General features: G+C 44.1%; 1 protein-coding gene across 2 annotated transcripts in view; it reads right to left on the reverse strand.

Moving 5' to 3' along the window:
• Positions 1–2,421, reverse strand: part of NF2 (neurofibromin 2) — a 76,378-nt gene extending 73,957 nt beyond the window's left edge. For both annotated transcript variants that reach the window (XM_018570200.1, XM_018570199.1), the window contains exon 1: positions 2,288–2,421. The gene's annotated coding sequence lies outside the window, so the exon portion shown is untranslated. The remainder of the gene's footprint in view (positions 1–2,287) is intronic.
• Between the last annotated feature and the right edge of the window lie 21,581 nt (positions 2,422–24,002).

A 24,002-nucleotide genomic window follows, 5' to 3' on the forward strand; every position in this document is an offset into this window, starting at 1 on the left:
ACAAATCCCAGCAATACATTATACAGCGGCGCAATGCACACAGAATACCACCAGCTATAGAGGAATATAGCAAATCCCAGCAATAATACAGCGCAATGCAGAATACCGCCAGCTATAATGTATTATTGCTGGGATTTGCTGTATTCCTCTATAGCTGGTGGTATTCTGAATTGCGCTGTATAATGTACTATTGCTGGGATTTGCTGTATTCCTCTATAGCTGGTGGTATTCTGCATTGCGCTGTATAATGTACTATTGCTGGGATTTGAAGTCCTCTATAGTCGGTGCCATTCTGCATTCATTGCTGTATAATTTTACACTTTCCAATTCACTATATTGCACACCACACTTTTTTTTTTTTTTTTACTTCCACTGCTCCAAGCTTGCTCCCGTGATGGACTACAATCTCAATACAAACTAGTAGTCCATCACTGGAGCCATTTTTTTTATCCGATTAATCGGACTTAATAATCGGCTAACTAATTGATTTAGAAAATAATCATTAGCTGCAGCCCTAAATTCGACCCCATCAATTATTCGAAGACTGGACGACTGGATCCATAAAGGTCAAGTTTACCTTACTGACCATGTTTCATGTTACACACATATTTAGAGTGTAACATGAATCCTATTCAGACCTCCATCACTATCTTACCAGAATCACAGGGTTCTTCTTCCCGCAGGCATTTGTTACATTTTTAAATTTGTCAGGGCTGTGCATGGCTCTGCCCCCACATAGCCACATGATCCATTCTCAGATCCTTTGAGATTGAGCAGGGCTCTACCCTTTCTTTCCCCTTACTGGATAATGAGACAGCCCTTCACATGAAAGGACCAATAGGCATACTCAGGAAGGGGTGGTGTAGGCTCAACTTTTGCAGGAAAGCTAAACACAAATAACCAATTCTGCTTCTAATTTGAAAGCTGAACTCTGCAATAAGCAAATGTTCTCTAAATACAAAAGGCATGTGTATTGTTACTTGAATCGTGGAATACTTTGTGTATTTCTTCCATATATGTGCAGTAATCCAGAGTGGAACGTTTCATCTGTGCAGCAGCTTCCGGTACTAAAGACCTGTCACTGCTGCTCTCTCCCCTTGTGCAGTGACTGGTCTTGCCTCCGCCCCCTCCTGTAGGTTTCTGCAGACAGCCTGCAGTGGCTGGAGCCTACTGGGTCCCTCCCACAGCTCTGCACAGGTTATGTACAACACAGTTATGTCACTGCTACTTTTTTATGGTAATATCTGTGTTTACAAAAGTATTCGCTGCACACAACGTTTATTAATATTAGGGATGCACCAATACCGATACTGGTATCTGTATCGGTGAAAATACTGAGCATTTGGGTGAGTACCTGTAATGTTACGATACTCACCCTGATACCGAAACTGTCGGTCAGAGGGAGCTGACCAATCAGAAAGCCAGGTGGCAGGTCATGATCTGCCACCTGGCTTCCTGATTGGCTAGGAAACCGGCTTTACTCTGTCTAGCGCCACTGTGAGGCAGCCTGGTTTCCCGAGTGGCCGGGAAGCTGGGTCCACTATACTTCGGGATGTCAATATCGGTACTCGGTATCAGTAAGTACTGATTAAAAAAATATCGGTACTCGATAGCAAAATACCACTATCGGTGCATCCCTTATTTATATCCTTTGTGGCTATTGAGGAATATATTTTGCTGAAAGTTTTTGTGCCCAGAGTTGAGTTATCTTTGTAAGCAAGCTTTGCTTATGCATTTTTTCTTTATAATCTTAGTCTACATTACCCAGACCTATGACAGGTTGCCTTTCAACAGCAGATGAATGCCGGCAGCAAGTCAGAACTAAATGTGGCACCCCTGAATGTAAAACCGCAGACCGGATCCACCTCCACAGTCAGATATATACATGCACTGACACCTTCTATAGCAGAAAAAAAAAATCTGCCTCCTGACAGTGACCTATGCAAAGAAATCTATGCCACATCTCTGATCAGACTACAGCCATCATGCCACCCAAATACAGAGCAAAGCTATACGTTTCTTTACAAGTGATAACAGCACTCCTGTGTTACAATCCACAATTACATCTATACGGGCCACCCCCCAGTCTGACAATCAAAGCCAATATGTACAGTCACGGCTATATTATGCAGCCTCAGGATCAGGGATCTCCATGATTACAAAGACAGTCATCAACAGCCAATCACATTCCTCCCACGTTAACAAAAACTTGTAGCCCCCTCCCCGCCATAGGCACAGAGATGTGCAGCACATACGGACTCTGATCTACGGAAGCCGGTACACTCACATCGCTGATGTCGGACTCTAGAAGCAGAAGTTGTGATCTCCAGCAATCCGTAACAGTGTTTACCGGAAGCCGCAGGATCCACCAGCCTCACCAACCACTTCCCTGCTGCTGCGTGTGGTCACGCCCATTCTCCCACTGCCAGCCAATGGTGGCCCCGACGAGGAACCACAAATAGCAGGCCACTTGTTATAGGCGTCCCTGGCCTTCCTGAGGGAGAGGCGCTGTGATTGGCTGTTCCCGGCTCCCATCCATTGGTGGACCAGTCAGGAGAGGAAGGATGGAGGGGAGTGCTGGGCGGGCAGCGCACTTTTTAACACACTTCCACTCCAGTTGTAGTCATGAAGTACATGGTGTAAAGTGCTGTACTGGTGAACCTCGCTTCTCTTATTATAAATAATATATAATAATAATTATTGCTGTGTGTGTACCCGCACTTCCTTACCTGCATGATGCAGCCGAGGTTTGTAGGAGTGCTGTGCTTTCCTACGATTTAAAAACTCAAGCCAAAATTTTCTTTTTTTTTATAGTTTTGGAAAAAGTAAGGGGTCAACAGTGTTATAAACACCTGTCAGCTTTATTTTTCTGCCATCTGTGTCTTACTGGGTAGATTTCTCTTCACTTCCTGCCTGAAAACCACCACAGGAAATGACAGAAAATCCCTCCAAAGTGAGGAAAAGCATTGGTGGTCACCAGCAGGGCCGGCCTTAGGGGTGTGCGAGCTGTGCGGCTGCACAGGGCGCCATGTCAACAAGGTCCTCCGTGTGAGAGGGACAAACACTGGAGCGATCGTCTGATCACTCCAGTGTTTGTAAATAACTGGGAACACATAGTACTATGATTTAGGCTGGTTCATACCTAGGCGTATCGAATGCGCAATCTACCGCGATTCACGGTGACAAACGCTCATTTCCGAGGGCTAACTGGCTGTATCCCAATGGATATGCGCGGCAAATACGCCCCAAAGAAGCTCCTGTACTTCTTTGGGCGTAGGGCGTTTTGTAGCGCGTTCATACGGCCTGTAATACGCCCAGGTGTGAACCATACCCATAGGAAATAATGGGATTTCGGTGTTTGGGCGTTTTGCAGAGCGTAGGAACGCGCTACAAAACGCCCAGGTGTGAACCGGGCCTTACATCACATCCTGTTCATTCAAGATTTCCTCAATGGGGAGAAGCACTGAGTACTGAGTGCTTCCCATTCATTGAGTGCTGAGGCTGCTGAAAAAGAAAATCGAGGATTTGGTGTCTTCAATTTCTTTTCTATTTTAAAAGGGAAATGTCAGGGGTCTGTTTGGACCCCTAATATTTCCCCGTAGCCCCCCAACAGTACAAAATAAATAAATAATAAAAAATGAAAACTGCCCCCCTCCCCTCGCCCTCCTTCCTCCCACACACACATATTATTAGACATGTGCGAAGACTAAAAATAAATTTCAGATGAAATGAACGAAAACTAAAAAGGTTTTCATTTGTTTCATCAAACAAAACACTTTTTTATGCTATTTTGGATTCCGCCATTGGCGTGGTCTAGAGGCAGGGCGCATGATGTCATATAACACCGCACGTGTTGGGCGCCGCCATCTTGGTGTATACCAAGATGGTAGGGCCAATATCGGCGTGTAACATCACCTGACGCCACGCATGCATGGCGTCATGTAACGTCATGCTCCCCGCCTCCAAGATGGTGGCACGCAACATGGCCGTCGCACATTCTCAAATTACTATGCGCCTGAATATATTTTTTGTCTATTCGGACATATAGTAATTCATTAATTTTACATGTAGTCCGGGTTTTGTGTTCTGTTTTCTATTTTTACTTTTCTAGATGCACTTACTTGAAATAAGGGTCGGCATGACATCCTGACACTTTATTTGTATAGACTCTATTTTAGTTTGACATTTATTGTTTGCCTTCTGTTGTTTTATTTGATAAGAATACTTATATTGTGCCGACAAGTTTAATACCTTTGAATAAAAGTTTTATTTTTATCATACTTTTTAATATGTGTCTTTGTGGTTTAACAAAATAGGAGTCTTTAAATGGTGCGGATATTGGGGGAAATGGGTGTGGTTACTGGGGGTGTGGTCACTAAAGGGTGTGGTCACTGAGGGGTGTGGTCACTGACGGGCGGTGTAAAGCTTTCTCGCACAGGGCGCCTAAAGGCCTAAGGCCGGCCCTAGTCACCAGGGCATGGTCCCCATTGGAAACTTTTCTCTCTATTCCTGTTCTGGTGACACCAACTATTTTCTTTTACTTTCAATGATAACGGTCACCATGACAAATAGGAAAAAAAAGTTTTGGCTTCAGTTACCTTTTAACCTCCTATGACCCGGCTACTGTACATAAATAGACAAGATATTTCCCTTAAGCAGCAAGGAAATCCCAATAGGAACTGTCTAATAAGTAATTAATAACAAGTAGATAAATCACAATCGATTTTAATGAAGTAGAAAAATAAAATAAAAATATAAACCACACAGTACAAACATTTAAAATCTTAAAATTCAAAAGCTTCCCTACAACAGCTCTGTAAGTAGATGTATATTGTAACAATAGTATAATTACCCTTCACGGGTGGCGAGCAGTCACTGGTAAGTGGATCAGACTCTGGTAGGTGAGTCAGATACAATTGTATCCTTGTATATAGAAGTTACTCACTCCATGTGATGTTTCAGTGTAGCAGTCCGCACAGATTCCACTGCCCGATTGGTGGTTTCACCTCTGTCTCCCAGGGTCAAGTGGGGTAAAAGGTATCCGTGTGGTGATTTATAATCACAGTAGTCGTTTCAAACTGTTGGTCCGATCAAGGTTTCTCCCACAGAGTTCCTGGAAGCTCGCATGCAATAAGCCGGCTACCCCCTTCGAATGTAGTATCAGAGAATAAGTTTGAAGGCTAATTGATTAGCCTGTATTTCTGGGAGGAGTCCGTTCCCTCCTCTCCCACATAAAACGGCAGGTAGACTCACCTGGGCACGGCTTTCGTCAGCATGACCCGCCCACCCGGTCCCTTCATTCAAAGATTTCACAGAGTATGCCCCCTCATTGGCATACTGTCCCTCCGGATCAAGGCACACCTCAGGTCAGTATTGGGTTTACTTGCCCTTATGGCAAAAGGATTCCGAACACAACTCCTGTTAGTGCAGAAAGGTGAAGATATCTCCGGGGTATAAATCAGTTTCCATCCAGACCTCGGGTCCAATTACCGTTGTTATATGCGAGCAAACCAGGCTCAATCCACTCGACAATGATCCGTCAAGTCAGCCGTATATTTAGAGTTCAGCAGGTAAATCAGTGCTGTGAGGGAAGCTGGGAGCACGCTATCCATTAAGACGCGTTTCCCCCCAGCAAGTGGGGCTTCTTCAGAGTGGCATGAACTCATCCATTGAGCAAAGGTGGTTTATATAGTACATCACTTAATTGAATAAACGTTTTATTGAAAAAGTCAAACTATCAGAATTTGAGAGCCGCTGCTAGCGCTGGCCCTTCAAGCACATTCATCAGGACACCTATTTGTCCAAGCCAGTGCTCCTTAAACTTGCCGTCTTCGTTAAGTTTATACATTTGCAATACAGGAATAATACAAATTATATATAACGAGGTCCAGTATGTGTTTTATATAGAAATATAATGCGTGCTTAACTGAACATCCTTTTCACCACAAATCCTGCAGGAGTTGGCCTAAATTGGCATTATTGTAACAAAGACTCAATTTCAAGGACAGAAATCTCCAAAAGCACTATGTTTGGGTGGTAACCGTTTCATAAAAAGCAGCAGAAATGAACCATCTCGTTAATCCCAGGGGCATCATGGGATTCAGTCTGGTGAATCCATCTACACTCCTTCTGTAGTAGGTGTTTGTCCCAATCCCCACCTCGTATTTGTTTGTGGACCCTATCTAGGACAAAAAAGCGGTCTGTCGATTTTACCGTTGTGCACATTAACAAAATGCCTTACTACTGGCGATCTCAGGTCCCGGGCAGCTATGTCTGCCAAGTGATCTGAGATTTTGTTTTTGAGCATTCTTTTGGTCTTACCCACGTAAAACATATCGCATTTACAGAGCATTAGTTAGATCACCCCTTTTGTCTCGCAGTTGGCAAAGTGACGGGATTTAATCTTTTTTCCTCTAGGGGTAGTTATATCAGCTCCTGTTTGAATATATCTGCAAAATTTGCACTTTTGGCACTGAAACGTCCCCTGCTATTTGCAACATTTTCCTCTATTATTATCATATTCGCTACTGGTCAATTTATCTTTTAGGGAAGGGCAGCAACAGTATGTTATGGTAGGTTTATTGCGATGAAATTTAGATATCCTGAAGTCTTTCGTTAGACAGTGCCAGTGTCTACTAAGAATCCTGGATACTTCATTATATTGATTATTATAGGTCAAAATTAGTCTAACTAGTGGGTCCTCGTTTTGACCATTTTTTGACTTGACGGATCATTGTCGAGTGGATTGAGCCTGGTTTGCTCGCATATAACAACAGTAATTGGACCAGAGGTCTGGATGGAAACTGATTTATACCCCGGAGATATCTTCATCTTTCTGCACAGTGCGGCCGCACTAACAGGAGTTATTCTCTGATACTACATGCGAAGGGGGTAGCCGGCTTATTGCATGCGAGCTTCCAAGCTGTCCTATCAAAAAAAAACAAAAAACAGTGAGGACATTCATCTTGATGCTTCACCAGTTACGAGCAAGTGAGGGACAGAGATGCTCCTCCCTGTCTCCTCCCCACACAGCTTTGTTACCGAGTTGGGGGCGGGCTTCGGCTGGATGGGGGATGTCTCACCCAGCACAGAAGGCACGGCACGTTACTGTACTGTATCTTATCTACTCCAACCCACCCTGCCATGTGCACTGGAGGTCAGTACATCCAATGTGAGCAAGCCATAACAGAGCGCAGGTAAGCAGTCCGGGCAGCTGCTGACCAAGGGCTGAATATGGCCCGCAGGCCATAAAATGCCCAGGTCTGGTCAAGAATGACCTTTTGTTTTCAGGGCCGGGTTTCCCACAAGGCCAACCAAGGCCCGGCCTTAGGGCAGCAGGGAGTAGAGGGGCAGCAGGGGTGTGGAATTCCTATCTCCTGATGCCTGAGACATGCAGTGCCGGGCGGGTAGTTGTTTTCTACATTTAGCCTTGCTTTAGGCAAGCAGAGCTAAATGAACAGCGGGGAAGCCACCGAGATCACTTGCATGCAGCCTGCAGGTCTGCCATTCTCCATGGATTTTGTACATATTTGTATTTCTTCTGCAGCTTTGAATCAGTTTTGAAGATGGATCAGTTATTGCTGGAGCTGAGTTTTTCCCAGGCTCCAGAGCACGCCTGGAGCTGGAACACAGCTACTGGAGCCACTCCACAGGAAGAGCTAGTAAACATGGAGTGCTGCCAACCCTACACGAGGCTACAGACTGGCACAGGGGTGTATCTTCCAGGCACACCTCTTTTGCAGCCAAGCAACTGGTAATTATTGAGAACTAGACATGTGCGCTGGCAAAACATTTGTTTAGTTTCGGATTTTTAGTTATTTCATTTCTCGACATTCGGGTCAGAAAGTCAATTTGGTTTCGTCCAAATCCAACATTTTAATTCATTTCGGATGCGTTAGATAATTGCAAACAAATTTTCGTTGCAGCAAAGTGACATTACAAAAAAAAATTAAATTTTTCTCTTTAACCTTTGACAGTCCACAGAAACCCTTTAGGCCTGGTAGGAATTTAAGGGTGGAGCCCAAAGCCAAAAAAAAACAAAAAAACATAGAGCCCCCCCTAAAATCCCTTACCAGACCCTTGATCCGAGCAGCAGCCTGGTAGGGCAGGAGGAGGGGAGGACAAGCAAGCACACCCCCTGCACCATACCAGGTCACATGCCCTAAACATGGAGAGGGTGCATTGCCAGGGGGGGAACCCATGTTGATGAGCACAAGGGCCTCTTGCCCACAACTCTGGCCCGGTGGTTGTAAGGGTCTGCGGGCAGGGAGGCTTATCTTGCGGGCAAGGAGGCTTATGGTGCGAGGGGGGACGAGCATGCCCCGCCTCGCACCATACCAGGCGACATGCCCACAACTCATGGCACCGGGCCAGAGTTGTGGGCAAGAGGCCCTTGTGCTCATCAACATGGGTCCCCCCCCCCTGGCAAAGCACCCTCTCCATGTTTAGGGCATGTGACCTGGTATGGTGCAGGGGGGGTGCTTGCTTGTCCTCCCCTCCTCCTGCCCTGCCAGGCTACTGCTCAGATCAAGGGTCTGGTAAGGAATTTTAGGGGGGGAACCCACGCTTTTGTTTTTTGGGGCGTTGAACCTAAAGGGTCTGTTATGAATTGGGGAGGGGACTCCACGCTGTTTTTGTTTTTATTTTAACGGTTAACAACACATGTTCATTCCGAATGCCATTCGGGGGAAAATTCAATGCATCCAAAAATGTTATCGGAAAATTTGGATACGTTGGGATTCGTTATTTCTTTCATTCGGAAATTTGGATGCATCTGAATGTCAGAATTTGCCAATATTCGTCTGACTCTGAATTTAAATTCGTAATGAAACAAAATCGCACATGTCTATTGAGAACCTTCAGATGAATTATTCAGGAAAGGTGGGAACAAGAAAACGATTTCTCTATTATGTCACATACAGCTTTTCTAAGTAATTGGGATTAAAAGAGAGGGGAGAAGCACTGAGTACTGAGTGCTTCCCATTCATTGAGTGCTGAGGCTGCTGAAAAAGAAAATCGAGGATTTGGTGTCTTCAATTTCTTTTCTATTTTAAAAGGGAAATGTCAGGGGTCTGTTTGGACCCCTAATATTTCCCCGTAGCCCCCCAACAGTACAAAATAAATAAATAATAAAAAATGAAAACTGCCCCCCTCCCCTCGCCCTCCTTCCTCCCACACACACATATTATTAGACATGTGCGAAGACTAAAAATAAATTTCAGATGAAATGAACGAAAACTAAAAAGGTTTTCATTTGTTTCATCAAACAAAACACTTTTTTATGCTATTTTGGATTCCGCCATTGGCGTGTTCTAGAGGCAGGGCGCATGATGTCATATAACACCGCACGTGTTGGGCGCCGCCATCTTGGTGTATACCAAGATGGTAGGGCCAATATCGGCGTGTAACATCACCTGACGCCACGCATGCATGGCGTCATGTAACGTCATGCTCCCCGCCTCCAAGATGGTGGCACGCAACATGGCCGTCGCACATTCTCAAATTACTATGCGCCTGAATATATTTTTTGTCTATTCGGACATATAGTAATTCATTAATTTTACATGTAGTCCGGGTTTTGTGTTCTGTTTTCTATTTTTACTTTTCTAGATGCACTTACTTGAAATAAGGGTCGGCATGACATCCTGACACTTTATTTGTATAGACTCTATTTTAGTTTGACATTTATTGTTTGCCTTCTGTTGTTTTATTTGATAAGAATACTTATATTGTGCCGACAAGTTTAATACCTTTGAATAAAAGTTTTATTTTTATCATACTTTTTAATATGTGTCTTTGTGGTTTAACAAAATAGGAGTCTTTAAATGGTGCGGATATTGGGGGAAATGGGTGTGGTTACTGGGGGTGTGGTCACTAAAGGGTGTGGTCACTGAGGGGTGTGGTCACTGACGGGCGGTGTAAAGCTTTCTCGCACAGGGCGCCTAAAGGCCTAAGGCCGGCCCTAGTCACCAGGGCATGGTCCCCATTGGAAACTTTTCTCTCTATTCCTGTTCTGGTGACACCAACTATTTTCTTTTACTTTCAATGATAACGGTCACCATGACAAATAGGAAAAAAAAGTTTTGGCTTCAGTTACCTTTTAACCTCCTATGACCCGGCTACTGTACATAAATAGACAAGATATTTCCCTTAAGCAGCAAGGAAATCCCAATAGGAACTGTCTAATAAGTAATTAATAACAAGTAGATAAATCACAATCGATTTTAATGAAGTAGAAAAATAAAATAAAAATATAAACCACACAGTACAAACATTTAAAATCTTAAAATTCAAAAGCTTCCCTACAACAGCTCTGTAAGTAGATGTATATTGTAACAATAGTATAATTACCCTTCACGGGTGGCGAGCAGTCACTGGTAAGTGGATCAGACTCTGGTAGGTGAGTCAGATACAATTGTATCCTTGTATATAGAAGTTACTCACTCCATGTGATGTTTCAGTGTAGCAGTCCGCACAGATTCCACTGCCCGATTGGTGGTTTCACCTCTGTCTCCCAGGGTCAAGTGGGGTAAAAGGTATCCGTGTGGTGATTTATAATCACAGTAGTCGTTTCAAACTGTTGGTCCGATCAAGGTTTCTCCCACAGAGTTCCTGGAAGCTCGCATGCAATAAGCCGGCTACCCCCTTCGAATGTAGTATCAGAGAATAAGTTTGAAGGCTAATTGATTAGCCTGTATTTCTGGGAGGAGTCCGTTCCCTCCTCTCCCACATAAAACGGCAGGTAGACTCACCTGGGCACGGCTTTCGTCAGCATGACCCGCCCACCCGGTCCCTTCATTCAAAGATTTCACAGAGTATGCCCCCTCATTGGCATACTGTCCCTCCGGATCAAGGCACACCTCAGGTCAGTATTGGGTTTACTTGCCCTTATGGCAAAAGGATTCCGAACACAACTCCTGTTAGTGCAGAAAGGTGAAGATATCTCCGGGGTATAAATCAGTTTCCATCCAGACCTCGGGTCCAATTACCGTTGTTATATGCGAGCAAACCAGGCTCAATCCACTCGACAATGATCCGTCAAGTCAGCCGTATATTTAGAGTTCAGCAGGTAAATCAGTGCTGTGAGGGAAGCTGGGAGCACGCTATCCATTAAGACGCGTTTCCCCCCAGCAAGTGGGGCTTCTTCAGAGTGGCATGAACTCATCCATTGAGCAAAGGTGGTTTATATAGTACATCACTTAATTGAATAAACGTTTTATTGAAAAAGTCAAACTATCAGAATTTGAGAGCCGCTGCTAGCGCTGGCCCTTCAAGCACATTCATCAGGACACCTATTTGTCCAAGCCAGTGCTCCTTAAACTTGCCGTCTTCGTTAAGTTTATACATTTGCAATACAGGAATAATACAAATTATATATAACGAGGTCCAGTATGTGTTTTATATAGAAATATAATGCGTGCTTAACTGAACATCCTTTTCACCACAAATCCTGCAGGAGTTGGCCTAAATTGGCATTATTGTAACAAAGACTCAATTTCAAGGACAGAAATCTCCAAAAGCACTATGTTTGGGTGGTAACCGTTTCATAAAAAGCAGCAGAAATGAACCATCTCGTTAATCCCAGGGGCATCATGGGATTCAGTCTGGTGAATCCATCTACACTCCTTCTGTAGTAGGTGTTTGTCCCAATCCCCACCTCGTATTTGTTTGTGGACCCTATCTAGGACAAAAAAGCGGTCTGTCGATTTTACCGTTGTGCACATTAACAAAATGCCTTACTACTGGCGATCTCAGGTCCCGGGCAGCTATGTCTGCCAAGTGATCTGAGATTTTGTTTTTGAGCATTCTTTTGGTCTTACCCACGTAAAACATATCGCATTTACAGAGCATTAGTTAGATCACCCCTTTTGTCTCGCAGTTGGCAAAGTGACGGGATTTAATCTTTTTTCCTCTAGGGGTAGTTATATCAGCTCCTGTTTGAATATATCTGCAAAATTTGCACTTTTGGCACTGAAACGTCCCCTGCTATTTGCAACATTTTCCTCTATTATTATCATATTCGCTACTGGTCAATTTATCTTTTAGGGAAGGGCAGCAACAGTATGTTATGGTAGGTTTATTGCGATGAAATTTAGATATCCTGAAGTCTTTCGTTAGACAGTGCCAGTGTCTACTAAGAATCCTGGATACTTCATTATATTGATTATTATAGGTCAAAATTAGTCTAACTAGTGGGTCCTCGTTTTGACCATTTTTTGACTTGACGGATCATTGTCGAGTGGATTGAGCCTGGTTTGCTCGCATATAACAACGGTAATTGGACCCGAGGTCTGGATGGAAACTGATTTATACCCCGGAGATATCTTCATCTTTCTGCACAGTGCGGCCGCACTAACAGGAGTTATTCTCTGATACTACATGCGAAGGGGGTAGCCGGCTTATTGCATGCGAGCTTCCAAGCTGTCCTATCAAAAAAAAACAAAAAACAGTGAGGACATTCATCTTGATGCTTCACCAGTTACGAGCAAGTGAGGGACAGAGATGCTCCTCCCTGTCTCCTCCCCACACAGCTTTGTTACCGAGTTGGGGGCGGGCTTCGGCTGGATGGGGGATGTCTCACCCAGCACAGAAGGCACGGCACGTTACTGTACTGTATCTTATCTACTCCAACCCACCCTGCCATGTGCACTGGAGGTCAGTACATCCAATGTGAGCAAGCCATAACAGAGCGCAGGTAAGCAGTCCGGGCAGCTGCTGACCAAGGGCTGAATATGGCCCGCAGGCCATAAAATGCCCAGGTCTGGTCAAGAATGACCTTTTGTTTTCAGGGCCGGGTTTCCCACAAGGCCAACCAAGGCCCGGCCTTAGGGCAGCAGGGAGTAGAGGGGCAGCAGGGGTGTGGAATTCCTATCTCCTGATGCCTGAGACATGCAGTGCCGGGCGGGTAGTTGTTTTCTACATTTAGCCTTGCTTTAGGCAAGCAGAGCTAAATGAACAGCGGGGAAGCCACCGAGATCACTTGCATGCAGCCTGCAGGTCTGCCATTCTCCATGGATTTTGTACATATTTGTATTTCTTCTGCAGCTTTGAATCAGTTTTGAAGATGGATCAGTTATTGCTGGAGCTGAGTTTTTCCCAGGCTCCAGAGCACGCCTGGAGCTGGAACACAGCTACTGGAGCCACTCCACAGGAAGAGCTAGTAAACATGGAGTGCTGCCAACCCTACACGAGGCTACAGACTGGCACAGGGGTGTATCTTCCAGGCACACCTCTTTTGCAGCCAAGCAACTGGTAATTATTGAGAACTAGACATGTGCGCTGGCAAAACATTTGTTTAGTTTCGGATTTTTAGTTATTTCATTTCTCGACATTCGGGTCAGAAAGTCAATTTGGTTTCGTCCAAATCCAACATTTTAATTCATTTCGGATGCGTTAGATAATTGCAAACAAATTTTCGTTGCAGCAAAGTGACATTACAAAAAAAAATTAAATTTTTCTCTTTAACCTTTGACAGTCCACAGAAACCCTTTAGGCCTGGTAGGAATTTAAGGGTGGAGCCCAAAGCCAAAAAAAAACAAAAAAACATAGAGCCCCCCCTAAAATCCCTTACCAGACCCTTGATCCGAGCAGCAGCCTGGTAGGGCAGGAGGAGGGGAGGACAAGCAAGCACACCCCCTGCACCATACCAGGTCACATGCCCTAAACATGGAGAGGGTGCATTGCCAGGGGGGGAACCCATGTTGATGAGCACAAGGGCCTCTTGCCCACAACTCTGGCCCGGTGGTTGTAAGGGTCTGCGGGCAGGGAGGCTTATCTTGCGGGCAAGGAGGCTTATGGTGCGAGGGGGGACGAGCATGCCCCGCCTCGCACCATACCAGGCGACATGCCCACAACTCATGGCACCGGGCCAGAGTTGTGGGCAAGAGGCCCTTGTGCTCATCAACATGGGTCCCCCCCCCCTGGCAAAGCACCCTCTCCATGTTTAGGGCATGTGACCTGGTATGGTGCAGGGGGGGTGCTTGCTTGTCCTCCCCTCCTCCTGCCCTGCCAGGCTACTGCTCAGATCAAGGGTCTGGTAAGGAATTTTAGGGGGGGAACCCACGCTTTTGTTTTTTGGGGCGTTGAACCTAAAGGGTCTGTTATGAATTGGGGAGGGGACTCCACGCTGTTTTTGTTTTTATTTTAACGGTTAACAACACATGTTCATTCCGAATGCCATTCGGGGGAAAATTCAATGCATCCAAAAATGTTATCGGAAAATTTGGATACGTTGGGATTCGTTATTTCTTTCATTCGGAAATTTGGATGCATCTGAATGTCAGAATTTGCCAATATTCGTCTGACTCTGAATTTAAATTCGTAATGAAACAAAATCGCACATGTCTATTGAGAACCTTCAGATGAATTATTCAGGAAAGGTGGGAACAAGAAAACGATTTCTCTATTATGTCACATACAGCTTTTCTAAGTAATTGGGATTAAAAGAGAACTATGTGGTAAGTGTTTTTCCCCATAGTTCTCTTTAGGGTCACGGGAGGACATATACTAACCTCCTCCCGTGACCCAAAGATCATTATATAGCAGGATATTGCCCTGCGATATACTGAGATCGCCGCAGCCGGGACAGATCCTGACAATACTGTCGTGATCCACCTAGCTGCGTGAGTGACAGCTGGCTCAGCCTATCTAGAGACAGAGCCAGCTGTCCACGTCCGTTCCTCCAGTCTGTGCTGGAGGGTCAGAGAGGGGAGGGGGGAGTTGATCGGCAAGTAAGCAGATCGGCTGCATGTTTCTGCTCACTTCCTGATCAATAGAGCCAACCTGTGACAGCTTCTTTGTCACAGGTCGGCTCTAACTACGAGGATGAGTGGAAATCACCTCATAGTTCTCCTTTAAAGGAGAACTATGGGGTCAAGGCTTTTCCCCATAGTTCTCCTTAGGGTAACGGGAGGACACAAACTAGCGTTCTCCCGTTACCCAAAGCTCAGTATACCGCTGAGACGCCGCAGCCGGAGCAATTTCCAACATCGATGTCGAGATCCGCCCAGCTGCGTGAATGACAGCTGGCTCTGCCTATCTAGAGGCAGAGCCAGCTGTACCCGCCCCCTCCCCCGTCCGTTCCGCCAGTCAGCGCTGGGGGTGCGGAGCGGGAAGGGGGCAATCCAGCCCCTCCCCTGTCACGGCAGAGAGCCGTGACAGGATCGAGAGGTGAGCGAACGCCGGTATGTGTTCGCTCACCTCCCGATCTACTGAGCCGACCTGTGACAGTCTCATTGTCACAGGTCGGCTAGAACTATGAGGTGATTGGAAATCACATATTTCATAGTTCTCCTTTTAATGTACTAAAGGAGTTGACACTAACTAACAAAATATTCAAGGAACCAATCATGTGAAAATCATCTGCACATGATTGGGCATTTCGAGTGAACAAGAAATTGCTTTCCACATGATTGCATAACTGAAGTACCGTATTTTGCAGTCTATAAGACGCTCTGGACGATAGGACGCAGGGCTTCTGTGACAGAAATTCTGTCACAGAAGCTGCAGTTAGTGACCGCTGAGACAGGTGGCGCTGTCTCAGTAATCACACAGAGCAGACGAAGAACGACGTTCTTCGTCTGCTCAAGGGGCTCTATGGTGAGGAGGAGCGGGGGGACCCTGAAAACCACGGCTGGGGGCGGACACGATCGCCGCCGCCGCTCGATTTAATACAAGGGATCTAATTAGATCCCTTGTATTAAACAAGCAGTGGCTCCCACATTTTACATCTTATATATATATACACACACAATTATTTGTGTATAATACATCAGCTTTACCATCTCTCTATCTTTGTGTGATCCTATTCTAATCCATATGAGCACCAATGCTGGCACATAATGGGTCAAATTTACTAATGGAATAGAGCATGTTCAGATTGTAAACTGTATGTTTGCTTTCATAATTTAAAGGTTCACTTTTCTAATGAATAAGGTGTAACTGTGCTTGCATCAATCATCCAATCACATGTAAGCAAAAATCCTGTTTTTTCATTTCCATTGCACATGATTGGCTATTCAAAGTGTAAAGAGCTTTATCTTATCTAAGAAGCTAAGTAAACATTCACTTTGCTAAGTGAACATCCTGTGTACCTTTAGTAATGCAACCTCACAGTCTGCAAGTACTTGGTTGCACATGTTAACCACTTCAAGACCAGGTGTTTAGACCCCCTTCCCGTCCAGGCCATTTTTCAGTATTCAGCACTGCGGTACTTTGACTGACATTTATTCCGTCATATAACGCTGTACTGAAATTAATTTTATACCATTTTTTGGGGACAGATAGAGCTTTTTTATTTTGGGGCTATTTAATCACCACTACGAGTTTTATTTTTTACTATAGTTAGGAAAGATTACTGAAAATTTTGAAAAAAAAACGTGTTTTTTTTTTAACATTATGTTAGGAAACATTTATTATTACCCAGTGTTTTGGTAAAATATAAAAGTCGGAGTCACGTCGGGTAAATAGACACCAAACCTGTCAAGCTTTAAAATTGCGCGACATCGCAGAAAACTACCATACCCAAAATTGGCCATAGGCGACACTTTAAAAGCTTTTACCGCTCATCAGTTTAGTGTTATCAGTGAGTGATGGCCCTAGAACTATTGTTCTCACTCCGACGGTCGCGGCGATATGTAACATGTGCGGCGTAATGGGCGCAATCGTCTTTTTTGCACGTATGCGCCCCCGACGCATGTTTGCATGCGTGTATGTATGGGTGGGGACTTTAAAAAATGTTTTTTTATTATTATTATTTTTTAAGTGTAATTTAAAATTTTTTTGGGGGGGGGACTTTCATTTTTTTTCTCACTAAACTAATAATACCCCCCTATGTGATAGCAAAATATGTGACAGGTCCTCTTTATGGAGACATCAGGGGTCTCCAAGACCCCTAATGTCACCTAGGACCCCCAAAAGAAGCTGAGGAAGCACAGATCTGCTCCATCAGATCCTTTCCAGCTTCTGAAGCTGGAGAGTGACACAAGAATGCGGAAGTGATGTAATATACAACACTTCCGCATTCTTTCAGAGGAGAGGGGACCGGAGGGAGCTCGTGTACCGATCTCCCTCTGATCCCCTGTTACACAGGCATGGCGCTGATCCCAATCCCGATCGTTGCAACATACAATCGATCCGCCGGCTCTACAGCCGGCGGATCGCTTGTATGTTAATAGGCATCGCTGCCTGTTTTTAAATATCGGCCATTTCCAGCTCGCGCGAGGGGGCGTGTCTGAGCGGACGTCTAAAGACTCCTAGAGATCTAGAGAGCTGCCGGCCGTTTTTTTACTACGGCCGGCCCAGAGGTAGTTAAAGAAGAACTCCCGTCAGAATTATTCTAGATTGCAGTGGTGCTACCCCCACACTGCAAGGATTAAGTGCTCATGTTCGTCTAGGGCCAAAAATAAAAAAGTTATACTTACCAGTGATGGAATGTCCCCTGGCATCCTCATGTCCAATACACTGTATAGGATATGATGACTCACAGGACCTTAGACCATCGGAACACCATCTGCCTTTTTTTTTTTCGTTTTGGATACAGTGGGGGTTATGATTGCTTTATTATCTCCCAATGAGAGTGATGTTCCTTTATAGCCTGTTCTGTCTAAAACTTGTCACCTAGATAGGCATTGTGGAGAAATCTGCCCAATGGGGATACATTTAAAAAAAAAAAAAAAGAAAAAGCTTCATATAGGTTTTACCTCTTCTCCACTCTGCTACAAAAAAATCTTAATTGTTTTCACTGTCCTCATTGGTATATTCCCAGTTATTTTATCTTCTATGTGACACCCTTTAATTAGACAGCAAATAATAGTAAATCTACCCACCGGGGACACAGACAGCAATACAATCTTGACAGAGGTTCTAACTCCTCACCAGTCTATCTATGTAAATAAAGTTTGGACTGGAGTTGGGAAGCGAGAAGAAAGTCCTCCCTCTGAAGAATAAACTTGTAATCCCCTCTATAATCTGCATCTGCAAGGCTGACAATTCCTCAAGTGGGGCGATTCCATCTTTGTATGTTAGCTTTTACCTACAGGATATGTAAAGCAAGGAAGAAAAATGTCTAAAATTAGAATGTTAATTTCCTAATTTGCGGCTCTACTAGAAACATAATGATCCTGGCACACTGTGGAATCGCTTTATTAGTCACAGAACATCTAGCGAATGTAACGTTATCATTGTACAGATGTCACTTAACATGTTAAAACTAATCTGAAGAATGAAGCCAAGAATTGATACACGATGACTCGATATATTGCTCTGATAAGCAGCAAATGGATTGAGCATGTTACTTATAGCTCTAACCTCAATGCTGAAAACATGAAACCAATGAACAAATAATGTATTAAAAAGGTTACAATGATTGTATAAATATACAATAATATTAATGAGACTGCAAACTGGGACAAAGCATGTTTGCTTTGGATTATATTGCTAATAGCAGATTCCCAGCATTCTGTAAAATTTTTGATCGGCCATGATTTATTCTATTTATCCCTTTCCTTCTTCCTTATTTCCCTTCATTGCTAAAATGAAAAAATACATTTTTAAACCTGAATAATGTGGAAAAGTTTTCCAATATACCTTTATAGAGTAATTCAGCATGTTTAATGCCATAGTATTAAAGCAAACAGGAAATGTAAATACACCTGGGTCAGTTTGAAAAATGTGCTGTTATCGGCTTTTAGTATTGGGACAGAGGTCACTTATAACACTGAGTGCATTGGTCAGTAATGTAATGCAGAGTGCAGAAGTCAGTTGTAATGCAGAGTATATTGGCCAGTGGTAAAACGCAGAGTGTGGAGGTCAGTAATATAACGCAGAGTGCATTGGTCAGTGGTGTAACGCATGGTGCAGAGGTCAGAAATGTAACACAGATTGCGGAGGTCAGTTGTAACGCAGAGTGCATTGGTCAGTGGTGAAACGCAGAGTGCAGAGGTCAGTGATGTAATACAGATTGCAGAGGTCAGTAATGTAATGCAGAGTGCGGAAGTCAGTAATAAAGCAGAGTGCGGAGGTCAGTAATGTAATGCAGAGTGCATTGGTCAGTGGTATAACGTAGGGTGCAGAGGTCAGTAATGTAACACAGTTCGCAGAGGTCAGTTGTAATGCAGTGTCTATTGGTCAGTAGTGAAACGCAGAGTGCAGAGGTCAGTGATGTAATACAGATGGCAGAGGTTAGTAATAACATAGAGTGCGGAGGTCAGCGGCGTAAAGCAGATAGAAAAGGGACTTACAGTGCTGATGTGCTCTGTCCTCTTTCTCTCCGGGTGGTGGCGGAGGGAGGGGGAGCAGCAATGTTTCCTCCATGTGAAGCCCCAAGCAGCCTTGTTTTGCCTTCTCTGCAGGTCCCGTCCTGCTCTCCTAAAAGTCACAGGAAGCCAATGTGGATGCTGCACTCTCCCTCCCTCCCAGCCAATAGCAGCTGAGGTGGGCGGAGGAAGATACAGGTGGCCGCTGAGGAGCCCGTAGTGTGCATGCACCATGGACACCTGAATTATTTCTCTCCTTGGCCCTTGCAGCAGCAGAGCAGAGTTGACAAGGGAGCTCGCCGCTATTGCTGTGGTGGCTTCCGTTTTCAAGGGGAATCAGTGGGGGGTGGGGGGGGGGGCAAGGAATAACCTAGGGGGGTTATAGTTCATAGTAGTGATTCAGTGCCCATGAGCTCCACACATTAATCAATGTGCCCCAGATAGTTATCATTAAATACTTTAAATACTTCTCCCCATCATGAAACCCAATCCAATCCAAAGTGCTCCAAAGTATTCTAATAATCCAAGCTAAGAAGCAGCAGATGTCACTCTCCCCGTGAATTAACACTGCTCTGCACTCACCAGAAATTACTGAAATTACTTCTATCTCTAGATGGTCAAATAAAGGGTGATAGCTCCTCCAGCTCATCCCAGTCTCCAAAGTAGTCAATCTCCCAAATCGATTTAACCAATACGAGTTCAATCATCACCGCTCCCATCGCCATGGCAAGAAAAATTATAATCGCTCATTGTGCAGTATATTTAAACCAGGTTTATTTAAAAATTCCAAGATGCACTCACAGTTAAAACTTTAAAAACTTGCCAGCAGTAAATCACCATGTAAGATCATAGCGCACTCTCCTCACAGACTCCCAATGCAAGCAACGTCAACAGGGTCCACCACTAACATGTTTCATCATCCAAAGGCGTTTTCAAAGGACGGCGGACCTTGTTGAAGTCACCAGCTCCAATCCTATATAAAGTATTTATGATCATACTAATCTACAGTGCAATACCACAATCCAACCATAGGTGTCTCTCTACATCCAGCGGCTACATAGCTAATATACAGTATTGCAACTTCCATCAATTCAAATTAATTATCAGATAAATAGAAAATATCCATATATTAAATTAATATAATATAAGAGGAAATAAAAGACAAAAGGAGATAAAATATATAAATATAAATACTCATTGATTACTTAAAAAACAATTGAGGTCAAAATCAATATTTAGTCCTTTCGGAAACATAGTATCTAAAGAGAATATCCTTTTAGATTAATTTTTCAAAACGTCTCTTTTTAAGTTTGAACCTCTCCAATGATTACATATCTTGTTAATCCTAATCATTTTAAGCCAGCTCCATGCTCCCTGGTGACGGGTGAGCATGGAGCCAGCTTCCCAGCCAGTCAGGAAGCTGGGCAGCGTGTAATGACTGGGTCGGCTTCCTGATTCTGGAAGTTCCGGTATAGGGATAAGCATCGGGAGCATTTGCATGGTATCGGTGCATCCCTAATTAAAACCATTCTTTATATTATAAACATGTTCTTTCATTCTCTTTTTCAGCAACCTTGTGGTCCTTCCCACATATTGCTGCCCACATGGACATTAGAAAAGGTAAGTTACAAATCTACTGTTACAGGAGATAAATTATTTTATTTTAAATGTTTTATTATTACTGTAGTTGCTGGCGTATAAGACTACTTTTTATACTTAAAAACATCCCCCGAAAATAGGGGGTCGTCTTATACACCGGGTATACAATGTATACATTTAGTTCGTTTGGGCCAAGCTGGCCCAAAACGAACAACCCTAATCTGTCAGCCCGCTGGATGTGCGGTAATACTGTATGTACGGTGGCTTCGGCTACATACAGTATACCGCGCTGAGCCAATCACAGCGAGCGATGTACACAACCTCTGCCAATCCAAGCAAGCTTTGTATTCATTAATAGAATACATTGCTCACCGTGACCGGCTCAGCGCGGTATATTGTATGTAGCTGAAGCTACTGTACATACAGTATTACCGCACATCCATCCATAATGTTTTTAAATGGTGTTGCCTCAGAAGTGGGGTAGTCTTATATGACGAGTATAGCCCAAAACCTATGTTTTAAGTGGAAAATTAGGGGGTCGTCTTATACACCCAGTCGCCTTATATGCCGGCAAATACGGTACTATTAGATCTAAACTGTTCTATTTTCTTTTTTGTCCCTGTGCTTCTACACCCAATGCAATGTCTATGGGTAAAAACCTACACCCTCAAAAAATGTAATTGTGCGTTTGGGTGGTTCCAATAAATTTTTTACCAATTAATCCCTAAAGGTAGGGGCACGCCTATAAATTATTCTCAGTTTGTCAGGAAGTATAGGGCCCAAGATCCTATCTTTTTTTTTAATATTCCAGTATTTCTTAAAAATAGGTCCTATATCTTTTCGTTGTGCTGAATATTCAGAAATAAAATATATCTACACCTCCTCCCTTGGTCAGTTAATAACCTCACATGGCTTCCAATACCATCTCTATGCCGATGACACTCAAATCTATCTTTCTACTCCACACTTCACCCCCTCTGTGTCCTTGCGTGTCACTAATCTACTAACTGACATATCAGTCTGGATGTCACAACATTTCTTAAAACTCAATCTTTCAAAAACCGAGCTCATGATATTTCCTCACGCCCATGGACTATCCAAATCCTGCCTACCGCAAAATTACTCATCCAGTCACGTGTTATATCTCGTCTTGACTATTGCAACTCCCTCCTCATTGGCTTACCTCTACACAGGCTATCCCCCCTTCAGTCCATCATTAACTTTTGACGGTCAAGCATGTTTGAAAACTTTGGTCGATTGTACGATGTTCGCATGGTTGGTGGCGTTTCTGTCCGTCAAAAGTCGTACGATTAACACTGCGCATGCGCAAACTAAAATAATTGTGGTCAATTACCGCAAGTCGCCCAGGTGTTTTTTTTTAACTACCGCTGATTGAACCTTGCGATAATCGGGGCAGGATGGGGCCGTCGTATGAAAATCGTACGACGGTTCGATCATCGGACGAAATGTTTCGTCCCATAATCGTAAGGTGTATGGGCACCTTAAGTCTCAGGTGAGTCTTCAGTCTCCTGAACTTGACACAGGTGGAAGAGTCTCTAAAGGCATCAAGTCACTTCTCCAAAGGTGGCAAAACTTGCAAGGTCTCTTATAGGTGGAAGTAGATTAGTCTCTCTAGTTGGTTTTAGGAACTTCTTGATAACTCTATCTTTAGGAAGTCCTGCTCCTAGAAAAGGACATGCTTGTATGATTATTGGCACAGACGACACTGATGAGCTTCATAGGCCTTCTACTGCTAGCAGAGTTCCTGGTGTGAGAGCCCAGTCACACCATATCCAGTGCGTCCCCGTGCAGTTTGCGCCTGGAACGCACTGGATCGCATAGATCAAACCGGGCCGCGTTCTGGGGCAACTGACAACTACAGAGGCCGAAATTCTCTACACCAGAGGGGATGCATCTAACGGAGATCAAACGCGTACTTAAGCCCTTGAACTAACTGTTCCACCAGGTCCACATAACCTGTTTGATTGCCTAGCCCTGGTGTAAAACCTTTGCCCGGTTACTGTTTGGGACACACGCACAGATGCTAACGCGTTTATAGACCATGCAACAGTCTCCACCTTCCTATCCATTGCACACTTAGAGGATTACAATTCCTCAGGAATCCCTACAGGAATGATGGTGTCCTTTTTCAGCCTAGATAGTGCAGCTTTTTCTTCAAACCTTTTGCTACCTGGAGTGTGTAAGGCTTTTAAACACACTCCTGGCTGCTATAGCAGCTTTGACTATGTTCAGGCCACACTAGCTGACTGTTGGCTTTGTGTTAGAAGTGATTTTGGCGGTTGTACATCCACCCAATAATGACCAAGGGGTACCCTGGGCACCACTGCCCCTCCTGCAGGCCTAGGAGAGCCATGGTGGGTGTCAGCGGCTAGAGTGCAGGGAGACCAGCAAACATCCGTTCACTGATCTCCCTTTCTGTAAATGAACCTGGAAGTGACGGTGAATTTGCCACTTCTGGTTTCAGAGCTGTCATTCCCCGGTGATCAGGGGCGTAGATAAGGGGGGTAGGGGGGTCCAACCCCCCCCCCCCCCCCGAGCCCCCAAAATCCCAATAAGTGTATACCAAGTGGTTTGTGTGAATTGGTACCAATTATAAGTCTTTTGAAAACATGGTTTTTATCCATATGCTGTCGAACAACAAAATCGGTATTGCTCAGGGTAAAGGATTGGTTTAGGAATAATATGGCTGGTATCTTTTTTTCAAACCTTTGTATGTCTGCTAGATAAAATCTTATAATTGGAGGAAGCTGAACCCCCCCCAGCAAAAAAAATTATCTACGGCCCTGCCGGTGATCTGTGCCTGATCACCTTCCACAAAGTAAAAAGGTCATATTAGGGGTCTAATAGACCCTAATGTCTCCTTAAAGAGAACTTGTTACCTATAATGTGCTATTACATATGGGACTATTAGCCCCCATGTAGTAGCAATAAAGGTAAGTAAAAAAAGTTTTAAAAAATAAAATAATTTATAAAATACCTTTTGCTTTGCACAAAGAATGATATCCCCAGCTGCTAGAAGCCTCCTGGGATACTCACGCCACACACGTGAGGAGGCTCTAAAGTGATATTAAACGCAAAATGTTTTTAAGCTATTTCAAATGCTGATTAAATCAATAACAATGATGCTGA

The sequence above is a fragment of the Nanorana parkeri genome, unplaced genomic scaffold (genome assembly GCF_000935625.1).
Source record: "Nanorana parkeri isolate BGI_ZX_2015 unplaced genomic scaffold, ASM93562v1 scaffold1476, whole genome shotgun sequence".
NCBI lineage: Eukaryota > Metazoa > Chordata > Amphibia > Anura > Dicroglossidae > Nanorana > Nanorana parkeri.